Genomic DNA, 14,014 nt, shown 5'->3' with positions numbered 1-14,014 from the left:
TTACAATACTTAGCACATGGTGAGAGCTCATGGCCATTTGTAATGAAGACCATGGTGGTAATGCTTCTAGTGACCATATAAAGATTGGGTTTTTGTGAATGAAGGGATGGGTTTGGTAAATCGTTGACATTCATTCATTCATTCAACTAGTATTTATTAAGTCATTACTATGCATCAGGCATTGTTCTAGGCACGGGGGATACAGCAAACACTGTCTTCATGGAGCTTACATCTGAGTGGAGAGTATAAATCATAAATATGACTGAAAACATGAACCATATGATTTGTTAGCAAAGGAGGTGTTTGGGAGGTAGGGGAAGTTAGAACTTCAGGTAGGCTAGCTCATCAATCTCTATTGAGAAAGTGATATTCAAGACCCAGTTTTTCCATGTGGCAATGGAATAATCCAGACAGAGGGAAGAGCAAGTTCAAGGGCTTAAAAGAAGAATGTGTCTAGAATACTTAAGGACTAATAAGTAGGTTAGTGGGCCTGGAAGAGACTGGAGAAGGAATTGGGTGAGTGGTTGACTCGTGGCCTGATGATGAAGGCCTGGTAAAAACTTTGTTTTTACTCTGTGTGGGGTGGGCAGGCATTTAATAAAACTATTTCATACACTTCAATTTTTGCTGAGAAGTCATGCAGATGGAATAAGGAGTGTAAGGGTTGACTATCCAAGAGTTTTATATTTTCACTCTCTAAACCTGCTTTTACTTGTCTTGCTCTTGGGTAGGCAGAATTAATATTATCAAAATGACCATACTACCAAAAGCATTATACAGATTTAATGCAATTTTGATCAAAATCCCAATGGCATTCCTCATAGAAATAGAAAAAGCAATCATGAAATTCATCTGGAAAAATAAGAGACCCAGAATAGCTAAAGCAATTCTTAGTAGGCAGAGTGAAGCAGATGGTATCACTATACCAGACCTTAAGCTATACTACAGAGCAATAGTAACAAAAACAGCATGGTATTGGCACCAAAACAGACTGGTAGACCAATGGTACAGAATAGAGGACACAGAGACTAACCCACAAAATCACAATTATCTTATTATATTAAACAAAGGTGCCAAAAACATGCACTGGAGAAAAGATAGCTTCATCAACAAGTAGTGCTGGGAAAACTGGAAATCCATATGCAACAAAATGAAATTAAACCCCTATCCCTCACCATGCACAAAACTCAACTGAAAGTAGATCAAGGACCTAGGAATTAAACCCGAGATTCTGCGTCTAATAGAAGAAAAAGTAGGCCCTAATCTTCATCATGTGAGATTAGGCCCCAACTTCCTTAATAAGACTCTTATAGCACAAGAATTAAAAGCAAGAATCAATAAATGGGATGTCTTCAAACTAAAAACTTTCTTCTCAGCAAAAGAAACAATCAGTGAGGTGAATAGAAAGCCTACATCTTGAGAACAAATTTTCATCCCTCCCACATCAGATAGAGCATTAATCTCTAGGGTATATAAACCTGCTTCTACTTGTGATAGATAGGGCTTACCAGCCTTGTTCCCAATCTTGCTAATTTGGGAATTCCATTCTACCTCCACTGAACAACCTGACTTAGCTGGAGGCAAAGGTTCAGGTTCAGTGAGGAGAGCTGACTTCAGGGATGTGCCTCATCGTCATCTGAGTGGGTGGGCTTGCTTTGTTGTCTTATTTGATTGTGTGACAGCCATCGTGATGGATGCAATGTTCTCCTGAGAACAAGGAACTTAACCCTCTCTTCGTCCTCTGTACCCGCAATGAGGCTTTTGAAGCACCCATGAATGGTGTGCCCATTTCTCTTTCTACTTAAAATTATTGAAGAATGAAGCATTAGAGGGAGAAACTTAGACAATAAACTAAAATGATTGAAAGTGGTGTAAACAGACTTGAGGCCTTTCAGCCATAGGTTGTTCTGATGGCTAGAGAGTGATTGGACAACACCTTGAAACAAATGTCTCCTGCCCTTGGGGAATGTGGAATGACGGCTTTCTTGGTGAGACTCCATCAGTGGTATGCATTTCTCAGTAGTCTTTTATTCCAGTTTTATGACTCAGATTTAAGGTGTATCCTATAAGCATGTCAACAAGTATAAACTCATGCTTGAAATGTTTTTCTCCTTTAGTCCAACTTGATATTAATCAGAATTAATTTCAGATAAAAATCTCAATATACACTTGAACTTGAAGGAGAGAGCGCATTCCATCAGTTCTCATCGCGTAGAGCAATTCTTCTACCAGCTCCGGTTTGGCAATCTGACTCTTCTCCAAAGGTCAGTTCTCATGAGCTCTTACAGGGTAGGGAAAATCTCTTCCTGAACTTGAAGGCAAGAGGAATTGGTTGTCTGGTGTTTCATAAGGTTTACAGCATTTGAGGTGATTTTGTGAATTGTACTGTTTTAAAACAGATCTATATGTTTTGTGAAAATATTTAATCTGAGTCGTCTGCCTCCTGCTATTCATTTCAGAGTTTTCAGGGCTGGATTTACTAAAGGGATCAAAGACAACTGCCAACCTCCTCAAAGACAGTTTTTCTGTGTAAAAGACACCTGGGCAGATTGCTCGAGGCTACACTCATTTACTCCCCAATATTTTTTCCCCCCGACTTCATCGGGTTCATTTCTTGACTCTGCCAGCTCATTGCTTTGTGAGCTCCATTTCCGAATGGAAATTCGGTCACTGCCTTGGCCCAGTGGGAAGTTTCATTGACTCAGGATAACAATGGTCTGGGGTCCCTTCATTCACCACGAGTTCTCCAGTTAGTTTCTCTTTGGCAGAGTCACCCATGCTATTAGAGTACCCTTGGCCAACCTGTCTGATGACTTTTAAGACTCTTCTTGTCACTTAATAAACCTACCTTTTCAAAATCTATAACCTGGAAAAAGGAAAAACTGGTCATTTTTGAGGACATGAATGTCTCCTTACAACCTGTCACTTCCCACTCTCATGTTAGGACAGCATTCATTTTTATTATCTGTCTTGGTTACTGTGACCCTGCTACTGCATTGTGAAGGTGCAGGAAATTCCCTCCCCTAGTTCTCTGACCAGCAGATGATTTAAATGACTTTAGGAATATTCACAAAACTATGGGGTGTGTGTGTGTGGGAGGGTGGTCACTGGTTGGTTTCACAGTGTAAGGGTCTTGGTTTTGATCATCTCTAATGGCAGACCAGGTTTGGGGACTAGGGACAGGGTCATGGAAAAATGTAGATGTAGCTTTAGCAACTCCTGTTTCATTTGACATGTCCACCTGCTTGAGAGGAGAAATGTTAGGCTTGAACCAACTGAAAAACCCAGCACACTATACCAATTTGCTAAATCCTGAAAGGAATGAAATTCAAGTATTTATTCCCACTGATACGGTGACCCAGACCAATATCACTACTAAGCCCTCCCAATCCACAAAACACTCACTTTAGAAAGGAAGGAGGTCCAGAAAGAGAACCAACAGATAAAAAGAAGAACCAAGGATCAAAAAGAATGTCAAATAATACTGTACAGTAAACTTAACCTGAAGCAAGATTATATTGATTCTCTTTTAGTCAAAGACTGAGCATGGTGGTAAATGAAAATGTAAATAAAAATGAAATGGTTTGAGATAAGTAATTCACTTAAGTGGAAATATACTTTTCCAACTTCGGAGTAACTTACACATCCTTAAAAGGCAGAGGGGTTTAAAGTATTCTTTCATCAACCAAGCCTTATAATGAAGATCATGTCTAAGCAGCTTTCCCCATTGAAGAAAGAATAGCCCCGCTTGGCTGCAAAGAGGGAGACTCCAAAGTAAGGAGATGAATGTGTTCTTCTGCATATGGTGCTGAGGATTGGAAGGACTTATATACATTACAGGACAGGTGTATTTTTTTTTTTTTTTTTTGCTTTACACAATTGAGAATCTGGAACATTCCAGCTGCCTCCAAAATTGGCAGCAAGTAGGCTCGCCAGCTGTAAAAGTGCAGAGAGTCTATCTGGAGGGGAAAACTCTTTCAGGCCCTGGGGATTCTTTGGTCTCTTGTAAGTGATTGCGTCTACCTCACACTGTCCTGGCCTGAGCGAGGGCTGGTGTGCGGCAAATGCTGGGATTCCAAGGTATGGACAGAGTGGCTTTGAAGCTTGTTTTCTGAACAAGTTCAAATTAGAGGGGGATCAAGATTAAGCTCAAATAGAAGATTTTTAGGCATAGGGCAAAACTCAACTTTCCTGATTAGAGAAATGAGAGCGAAGGCGAGAGAGTGCTAATGAAAGATTCCAGGCAAAGAAGTCAGGGCCAGCTGCCAGCTCACAGACGGAGTTTGGCAGACAGACAGTGCAGCTCTGACAGGGAGTTTCTCTGTGCATTTTAGAAGGCCGAATAGATCTAAATGCAGCCAACCTATTGATTTATTCTCTTTGTACTGGACATGGCTTTTTATTAAAGAAAGCAGATATTCAATAGTGTTAACTAGTAATGGGAATTGACTTTTCACTAATTACACAGACCTTGGCATTAATGCACTTTAATGGAACCTGGGCTCTGTATCCCTCAGATCAATCCTGAAGTTTTTCTCTAACTCTTTCTGGTCAAAGGACATGAACAGCATTGTAACTGGGGAGACCTTTTTTTTTTTTTTTTTTTTAATATCTCTCTCTCTCTCTCTCTCTCTTTTAATTCATGGGATGAATAGGCTGAGGAATTTCCTTTTATTCCAGAAGACCAGAGGAAGGAATAGTTTTGTGATCTGTAAAATACGTAGAAACGGTGGTCTGACTGACTTTGGAGTTTGGTGCTGGCTGTTTAGAATTCGGTTATGAATGCTGAAAAAGAGTTCAGTTTCCCATGCACCTGGCTGGGTCCTGCCCTTGCTGGATCCTCTGAGGCAGAAGACTCATCACTTATTTATTGTTCATTTGTTAGATTTATTAAAAGTAAATAGGATCCCTGACAGCTGTTGGACTCACACACAGTCAGGGAATGGGAGATGTGAGAATATTTGTTGCTTGGCAAACCTCTACAGCAGAATCCGACCTCACCCAAAGGCGAAACAGCATGAAATACCAGATCTTGCCATGAGGAAGCACATTCTTGAAGTTCCCAGGATGGCAAATGGTGCATCTCCAGTTCTCTGAGATTCATTGCCAGAATCTTTTTCTGGCCACAGAAGAGAAAGGAGACCTTCACAGACAATGCTGCTTCAAAGCCAAACCATGGGCCTTGAGGTTCTCAGAGATGCTGTGTGTATCTTATTCATCTTTGAACATGACAATGCCTGAAGTCAGGGTCAGACAAATCCCATTTCATTCACGGCTTTACATCTTTCCAGCTTTGTGGCATCAAGTCAGTCTCTCTGAGCCTCTATACCCTCATTTTGAAAAACAAAAAACAAAAAGGAAATAAAAATACATGTTTCACAGGGTTGCTGAGAACTCTAAATAAAGTACTATATGCAAAACTTTTAGATCAATGTGTTCCCCCTCTTGGTGACTGGTAGTTATAATTGGCATTACAATTGAATTCTTTGTATTTACATATGAGGTATTTGGTACATGGAAGGTCTTCGAAGGGGGTCTTTCTTTGATTTGACTAATTTGTGACTATTATACTCCAGGAACTGGTTTGCAGTAGACAGAACAGACACATACCTGACTTCATGGAGTTTATAAGAGACACAGGTAACAAACAAGTAAAAAAGAGTAAACTATCTGAAATGTAATTTCTATTAAAGAAATTAGGCAAGAAAGGAAGATAAAAAATAACCGAGTGTGTGTGTGTGTGTGTGTGTGTGTGTGTGTGCACGTGTGGGCTCCTGGGTGGAGGGAATGGGGGCGGGGAGAGAGAGAGAGAGAGAGAAGCTAGAAAGCGAAGATTTGTGAAAGAGATAAATAAATAAATACATGCATGGAGATTTCTTCCAGTACCTATAACACCCCTTCCCTGCTTGTTTTAATTCCTCTCATCACGTGTTCACTCAATGCCTTCTTCTCTCTCGAACTCAGGAACTCTTGTGCTATGGAGTTTCTCATTACATGGTGAGGTGAGATAGTTTCCATCAGGTGAGTCTCTTTAGTCTCCTCCATGCTTGATTTTGTGCCCTTTTTCCTAAAGTATTTTTCACCCCAAACCAAAGACTTTACTTCAAAAACGCCTCCCTCTTTGTATCTCACTTCTGTGCCTCTGGGTTTGCTTTCCAGAAGTGAATGGCCATGGATTCAAGATGTCTAAGACTTGGAAGGAGCTTTTGCTTTCTATTTGGCCCCTCGAAGTGTTATACAACTGGACTGCCATATTGTATTATTTTCAGCAGTAGAAATTCTTTGATGCCCCATCTCAGACCAGCCTCTAATTTGAAAGTAATAACATTTGGGCAAAGCTCAGATGCACTAAGTTGCTGCCGAGGGCTTGGTGGGTTTGGAGGTAATTGGTTTTACTCAGTTGCTGATGCTTCACTTGGACAAATGAGAAATCAAACTACAGCTCAGTTTTCAGAAAAGCCCGTGTCAGCAGTTTAGTCTGACTACTATTTCAGAGCTTGTTATGTTATTGGCCATAAAATGCAACTAATATCCTGTTAATTAATATTGTATCCTACAGCTAATTTATCACATTATTAATCAGAGTCATAAAGGCAAGGAAAATACAGCTCACCTTTAGTATCTTTTCATCTCTTTTAAACACTTGTATTTATGCACAAATACGTGTTTTGGTCAACACTGCCAAGTGTTTGGTTGTTCCCGGATGAGTGTATTCTATTTTCAAACAGTAACTTGCCCCTCAGGAATATTTTATTTAGCAAGACAGGACTTAAAGTGAAAGGGTAACCATTTCTGATCGTAACCTTGGCTTTGTGCTTCTAGTAATTATCCTTTAATTGCATTACCCTATTTGAAATAGAGTTGTAATTGGAAAAAAACAATTTGACATTCCCTGATGCTTACTCTGACATGCACTATTTGCTTTTTATTCAAATGTAAATTTTCTCCGTAATACTATCAAAGAAAGAAAAAAATTAAGCAAAATTGAAATGTCAGTAGCAATTTCTGACATGGAGGCAGGGTCATTCACTGGTGCTGTCTGGAAGGCAAGACTTTCAGTTCAGACAGAAAAAAAAAATCAAACTATGAAATTAGCATGCTCTGAGGAAGGGAGAGATGGATGGCAGAATCACAGATCTATCCCTTTGGGATACGTGTCCACTTTGCACAATGGCTTCAAAATATCCAAGAGGCTGCCAGCTGTAATTTTTGCATGAATAATCCTTTTTTGCTTACAATTAAAAAAAAAAATGTTTTCCCTTAAAAAAACGGAAGGATCATAAACTTAACTCTCTTTCACCTTAGGCATCTTGAAGGTGTGATTTTAATTTGGAGCATGTGTTAGGCAGCCTTGGGAATGGCTCAAATGATTTCTGCCTTCTGATACTCACACCCTTTTGTAATCCCTTCCCTTTGATTGTGGACTGGACCTTTTGACTCGCTTCTAATGAATAGAACATGGCAAAAGTAATGGCATGTCACTTCCAAGATTAGGTTACACAAAGTCCTGTGGCTTCTGCCATGGGCTTCCCTGTCGGGCTCCCTCACAGGCTCACTCTAAAGGAAGCCAGCTGCCATGTTGTAAGCCGGCGGGTGGAGAGGCCACGTGGTAACAGGGAGCTCTCTCACCAACAACTAGCAAAGAAGTAAGGCTGCTGGCCCAATATCCCATGAGGAACCAAAGCCTGCCAACAGTGTGGAATTGAATCATTCCTCAGCTAAGTCATCAGATGAGCCCACAGCCCCAGCTGACACTCAAGAGTGACAGTAAGCCAGAGACACCCAGTTAAGTGCACCTGGATTTCTGACCCACAGAAACTATGAGGTGATAATCTTTTGTGTTATATAGTAATAGGTAATGAATACAGGACAAGAGAGAGTGGATTTTATTTTATTTATTTTTTATTTTTAATTTTTTTTTTAAAGAGAGAGAGCAGAGAGAGAGAATTTTTTAATATTTTTTTTTTCAGTTTTCGGTGGACACAACATCTTTATTTTTTGTGTTGCTGAGGATCGAACCCAGTGCCCTGCGCATGCCAGGCGAGCGCGTTGCCGCTTGAGACACATCCCCAGCCCAAAAGAGAATGGATTTTAAACAAATAGCTCTAGGTATGTCTGACCTGTCATTAGATTGGCAGGAAAAACAGAAACAATGGAGGAAATGGTGGAGGAAAACAGTAGCTATGCTGTCACCTCTCTGCTTCCTCAGGTATGACACACGATCTTTCTGTGCCTCAATTTTCTTATCTGAATCATAGGTACAATTAAAAACAAAATAGTAGATGCAAAAATACCCTGAAACATTCACATATATGAAATGATTGGTTTTGAAATTTTTTCATAGTCGGGACAAAAACTCTCTTAGTCTGATATGGAGTGTAGGAATTTTGCAGCATGGTAGAATGAGCACTATCTATCAGTAAGGACTGGGTTCTAATCCAGACTTCTTTACTAATGAGCTGGATGACCTTGAAAAACACTTATGTTCTATCAGCTTTCACTTTCTGATCTGATGAACCTTTAGACACTGAAAGGAAGGGAAAAAGGACTGGTCAGTTCTGATGGATGAGAATAGCCTAGGAGTAAGGGTACAGTAATTGGGACTCTTTGGTCAAAACTGACAGAAATTTAACATGAAATAGATTATCTCTAGGATCTCCTTTAGGTTTCAAAATGCTGATTTTTTTTTCCCCTTTGTCTTTTTTCTTCTTGTATTTGTTTAGCTTTTACTAGGTTTCCCAAAAAAATGATTGTAATTTTCTTTCACCCAAGAGTCTACTTTTAAGGGCCTTTTGTTGTCAGAGTGAGTGCTGAAATCTGTTTCTTAAGAGCATGGTTAGTCAGGTGAATCCATTTTACATGAAGGCACTGAAGCAAAGGTTTGAGAACAATGACATCCAGGTTCTAGGTACAACTGAGTTGACCAACAGGGTCTATTTCTGGTCATCGAATTCCTCTACCTGACATACCTCCCACTGAGCCTAGGAGAGGTGTCTTCACTCAGGAAGTATCTCACAAGCCCCAGAGACCAAATGTTGCAGCTATCACCTTAATCCTATTACAGGGCCCAGGCAAGCCCCTGCACAGCCCAGATTCCCAAAGAGCAATCTCTGATTCTTTCACCCTCAGAATCTCCCTTGTTAGCCAGGCTTTATGTTATTTCCATTGGTCCTCATCATGCATAAGCAACAGGACTGTGCCTTCCTCACAGGCAGAGTGGACAGCTGCTTAACCAAGGAGTTCCAAGGATCCTATGAAGGTCCCTTGACCACACTGCCTTAGCCCTTACCGTCCTTCATCAATATCCCAAAGTCTAAACACTGGGTCTCTTCCCAGAGCAAGAAAGAAGACATTGGAGAAAAGCACACAGGATTTTGGAAGCAAAAGATCTGGGTTAAAATTCAAGCTCTGGCAGAAAATAACTGAGGAAATGTGCACAAGTCAATTAATTTATCTAGACCTAACTTTTCTATTTTGTAAAATGAGGGAGATTATATGTATCTTCCTTTTTCCATGTTTATGTGGGTCAGGTGGACTATCAATTGAAAAACTATTTTGAATTTGAAGAAGACTACAAAGGTGCTTACTGTCATTATTGATTATTAAGAGTGATTATAGCAGAGATGAGGTTTTCTGTCCAACACTGGGGCCCTGGAGAGAGGGAAAACAGATTGAGGAAGTTTTGATTGATGGGCACAGGTGAAAGCATCATGTATGAATCATGCCCCTTGCATTAAAGGGAGAAAAATCCAATTTGAATGTTTAGGAGAAAGAAGGACTAGAATAAGGGCTGGGTGGGTCTTCAGGGAAAATTAGAGAAGGGATTCTGATTCAAATGGGACTTCCTTTTCTTTTCTCACAGGAGAGCATCCTGCTTTGCAGACCATCTTCTTCCATGCTCTGAGACCTGGCTGCTGTGGGAACCCAATGTGCAAATTCTGTTGCTCCTACCTCTCAGGGGACCTTGGTCTCTTTAGTTTCAATTTTGAGTGTTCCAGGGAAGGATGCCGATGGCCATGACTGAGGTCAGAGGCCCATTTCTGGACCAACTGAGACCAGAAGGACAAAACTCTCAGGGGGACACAGCAACTTCCTTTCCAAAGAAGTGGGGACTCAGCAGAGAGCTTTCACATGTGGGATGTGCTCTACACAGTGGGCTCCCCTGGCCGGAGAGAAGATTGACATGCCAGACAGGGACATGGAAACACTTCAGTCCTCCTGGGGAAGGCACCCCAAAAGGGCGGAGAGAGAAGTTTTGCAAAATGTCAGTCCTTGCGAGAGCAGATGGGGAGAAGTTCCCACTGGAAGAAAAAGATGTTATGGAGAAGCCCTACTCAGCCCGTGGTGCAGGGCCTATGAGTGCAAGAAAGTGTACTGCTGGGACCTGTAAAAATCTCATTCTAAGCTGGGCATGATGGTGCACACCTCTAATCCTAGTGGCTCAGCTCAGGAGGCTGAGGCAGGAGGATCACAAAAGCCAGCCTCAGCCAAAAGCAAGGCACTAAACAACTCAGTGAGACCCTGTCTCTAAATAAAATACAAAATAGGGCTGGGGATGTGGCTCAGTGGTTGAGTGCCCTTGAGTTCAATCCCTGGTACAAAAAACAAACAAACAAACAAAAAAAAAAAACAACAAACCCAAACCAAAACAACAACAACAAAACCCACATCATTCTAGGAGTAGGTTCCTGGGTAAAGATTCCTCTGCCCTTCGTACTGATAGGTTGGATCGCCAAATTCAACTCAGCCACTGACAGAAACAAAAGAAAGGGGCACTACGAACTGACAGTTTCTTCTCCAGTATTCAAAAGAGCGATTGCCCTTCTCAATATCGTTGGAAGCATATTCCAAATTGTTTGTGTTTCTTATGTGGAGGAACTTCTGTCACCTTTGTCACCTGCTGCCTGGAGGACCAGGCAGCCCTGAACCCACCCGTCCCTCCTGGTCACTGCCTGTGGTTCTCTCTCCTCCAGCCCCAGCTGGCATCCCGACCCTGCCCACTGCTTGCCAGTTCCTCAGCTGTGCACTCAAAAGCACGCATGCCACGGCCCCAGTCGGCCTTTCTGGGTTCATCTCTCACTTCCCCCTTGAGTTGCCTGCAAATATGCCAAACCAAGTTCCATCTCCAAGCCTGAGCCTGGGCTATTTATTTTTTTCTTCCTGGAACGTGCTGCCTTTTAAAAGCTACTCCTTCCATCCTTTATGAAGCTTTTCCTGATTTCCCCAAGTAGATACCACTTCTTCTTCTTCCATCCCCACCTAGCTGTACGTCCCTACAACGCTTACCATGTTCTGTGTTGATCATGGTTTGTACTTGTTTTATTCCACTGTTTCAGGTGAAATATCCTTAAGAGGATTTTTTTAAGTGATGGTAAAAACATATTTCTTGCTCTGTGCTGGCACTGCTCCAAATTTCAAGTTATTTAATCTTCTTAGCAATGCTTTTTACAGATGAACATTGAAACAGATAGGCACAGTAACTTGCCCAAAAGCAAGGTACTTGGCTTTGGACCCACGTGATCTACCTCCCCAAATCCATGCTCCTCATCACTATTACACTACTTTCCATGGAGGTAGAGAAAAGGCCAGCAAAGCCCTTTTCAGGTCAGTAATTTATAATTTTGTACACTGCTTCTTCAAGAGGATTTAACAATTGTATTAACTTCAGGTCCTATAAAATTGTTCTGGAAGTCTTCTCTTCACTTTTGAAGCCTCTTAAACCATGTTTAGTAATGATGATCACTATGATGGTGCTGCTGATCCTCACAACTCTTGTCCAAAACATCAGCAAGGCACACTCAACTGGCTCAGCTATCTTCCTTGATCTTTATAATGGCATGGACGTTTTGCATGGCCCTTGCCACTTTTAAAGTTGATGGGCTGCTTGAAAGAGACTGATTTTGCCTGAGGCCACCTAGCACCTGGCTATAAGTGACAGGGCCAGAGCTGGAACTCAGGGCCTCTGGTCCCAGATGCTGTGCAGCCTCCACACCAGACTTGCTGCCTGAGGATTCTGTGAGCCTTTCCGGGTTCATAGATGGCGCTCCTGCCTGCCTCCGCCTCACCCTGGGCATCTGCGTAGCACTCCATCACTCCCAACAATTACCTGAATTGAAGTTGTCCATCCTGCCTTTTAAGTTCTTCTCAAGCTAATGAACCTTTTCAGCAAACACAGGACGCTTGATGTTAATCACACAGAGAAATGCATGCTCAATTTGTTCACCTTTGAAAACACAGAGCCCGAAAGGGACAGAAATTACATTTAACTTCTGAAGCCCTCATCTTGATAATTTCTTAGGGCAAACTTCTTCACCTGCCTGTCTTCAAGAGTCTTTCAAAACCCTCCAGCAATTGCTAAAGTGATACTAGAAATACATTTGCCTGTATCTAGAGATTTTTGGTAATAGCCTATAATTTATCACTCGGTATAACAGAAAGCCTGGAAAATTATATTACAAAGAAATATTCAGCTTTCATAGTTGATATGTAACCACGGTGCTAACCAGTAATGCCTCGGACTGTGAGTGACATCTAAATACTGACTCTGAGGGAAGTCACTCCATGTCCCATTCATTTTTAAGGATATGCCACCGCTAGGTTTCATGCAGGAAAGAGCCTCTGCCAACAGGGCCTGGTATTCTCTCTCAGAATTATGCAGTCGGTGTAAAGAGGTAAGTGGAGGCAGAGGTTAAGAATTCAGGCTGTGGAATGAGAGGGGCCTGGGTGTGACCTGTATATTCCCATCTGGATCTGGGTGTATGTATATATGCCTACACTTGGGGTGGTCGATGCACATCACTTAACTTCATTCAGTGACTCAAAATATTTCCTGAGCACCTACTAAGTGCCGGCTGGTGTTGTAAATTCTCAAGACAAAGCAGTGAACAGAACAAAACTGCTTCAAGGAGTTTCTGTCTATTTGAAAAGTGAGAACAATTGTGGTACCTAGCTTATGGGCTATATAAGGATTGTGGTAATTGACATATAATTACTACTGTAATGTGTTTTTAACCTCAATTCTAGATTTTAAGAAAACTCAAGGTTGTTCCTTTGTTTATAGTTTCAGCCCCTTCAAAACTATTTTCAGAAAAATGTTAAGAGGTTTCCTTTGGTGGGGTCTAGAAAAACTGCTAATGTCTGGTTTTTAGGTCATGTGGGCAGGAATATGGTAGGAGGTAGGGCAGCAGGAGGTCTACATACATTTGGTAAACTGAGTCATGGTCCGGATCGGCTCCAGCATAGATAGTTGTATAGATAGTCACAGGAACTCTTCATTTTCAGCATTACTCTGAAAAGCTTCTGCCTGTACTACTTTCCCTCTGGAGTTTCTGTATGTCAAGAACACTATTAAAGAGTGTCAAATGAAGCATTTAACCTAAATCTCTGATGTTGTGGCTCAAACTCATTTCCTTTCATCTTGCCCTCCAGGTCTCAGTGGTGGGGGGTTGAGTTGCACGAACTAAATAAGAGAGGCCCACTTCTCCCAGGCCTGGTACCTGGGCCGCTCCTCTGGCCTCTGTAGTGCTTTGGAGTCCCAGGATGGTGTGCGGGCCCTCCTTCCTTGGAACACAGCATGATGCGATGGGCAGACAGCAGGCTATCCTCTTCTTCCACTTCTAGGGTATATTGTGTGCCATCGTTATCTCTTCCTTTTCCTTTTTATTCTGGAGAGACCATTTCCCAATAGGGTCTGGTATTGATTTCTTTGTCCCCAATGTTTGAAATGGACATAAAATTAGAAGCAAAGTTAAACCTTATGGGATCTCTCATATTAACTATCTCTGACTGAAAGAAAGGAAACCAGTAAGGAAGGAAGGAAGCAAAAATAAATAAATAAATAAAGAAGGAAAAAGGAAGAACTGGCCATGGTGGTGCACACCTGTAATTGCAACTACTCAAAAGCGCAAGGCAGGAGGATTTCAAGGCCGGCCTCAGCAACTTAGTGAGATGCTGTCTCCAACTAAGGGCTGAGGATGTAGACCGGTGGTAGAGCACCCCTGGGTTCAGTCCCCAA

The sequence above is a fragment of the Callospermophilus lateralis genome, chromosome 2, assembly GCF_048772815.1.
Source record: "Callospermophilus lateralis isolate mCalLat2 chromosome 2, mCalLat2.hap1, whole genome shotgun sequence".
In the NCBI taxonomy this organism is placed as follows: domain Eukaryota; kingdom Metazoa; phylum Chordata; class Mammalia; order Rodentia; family Sciuridae; genus Callospermophilus; species Callospermophilus lateralis.
This window is presented reverse-complemented; position numbering follows the sequence as displayed.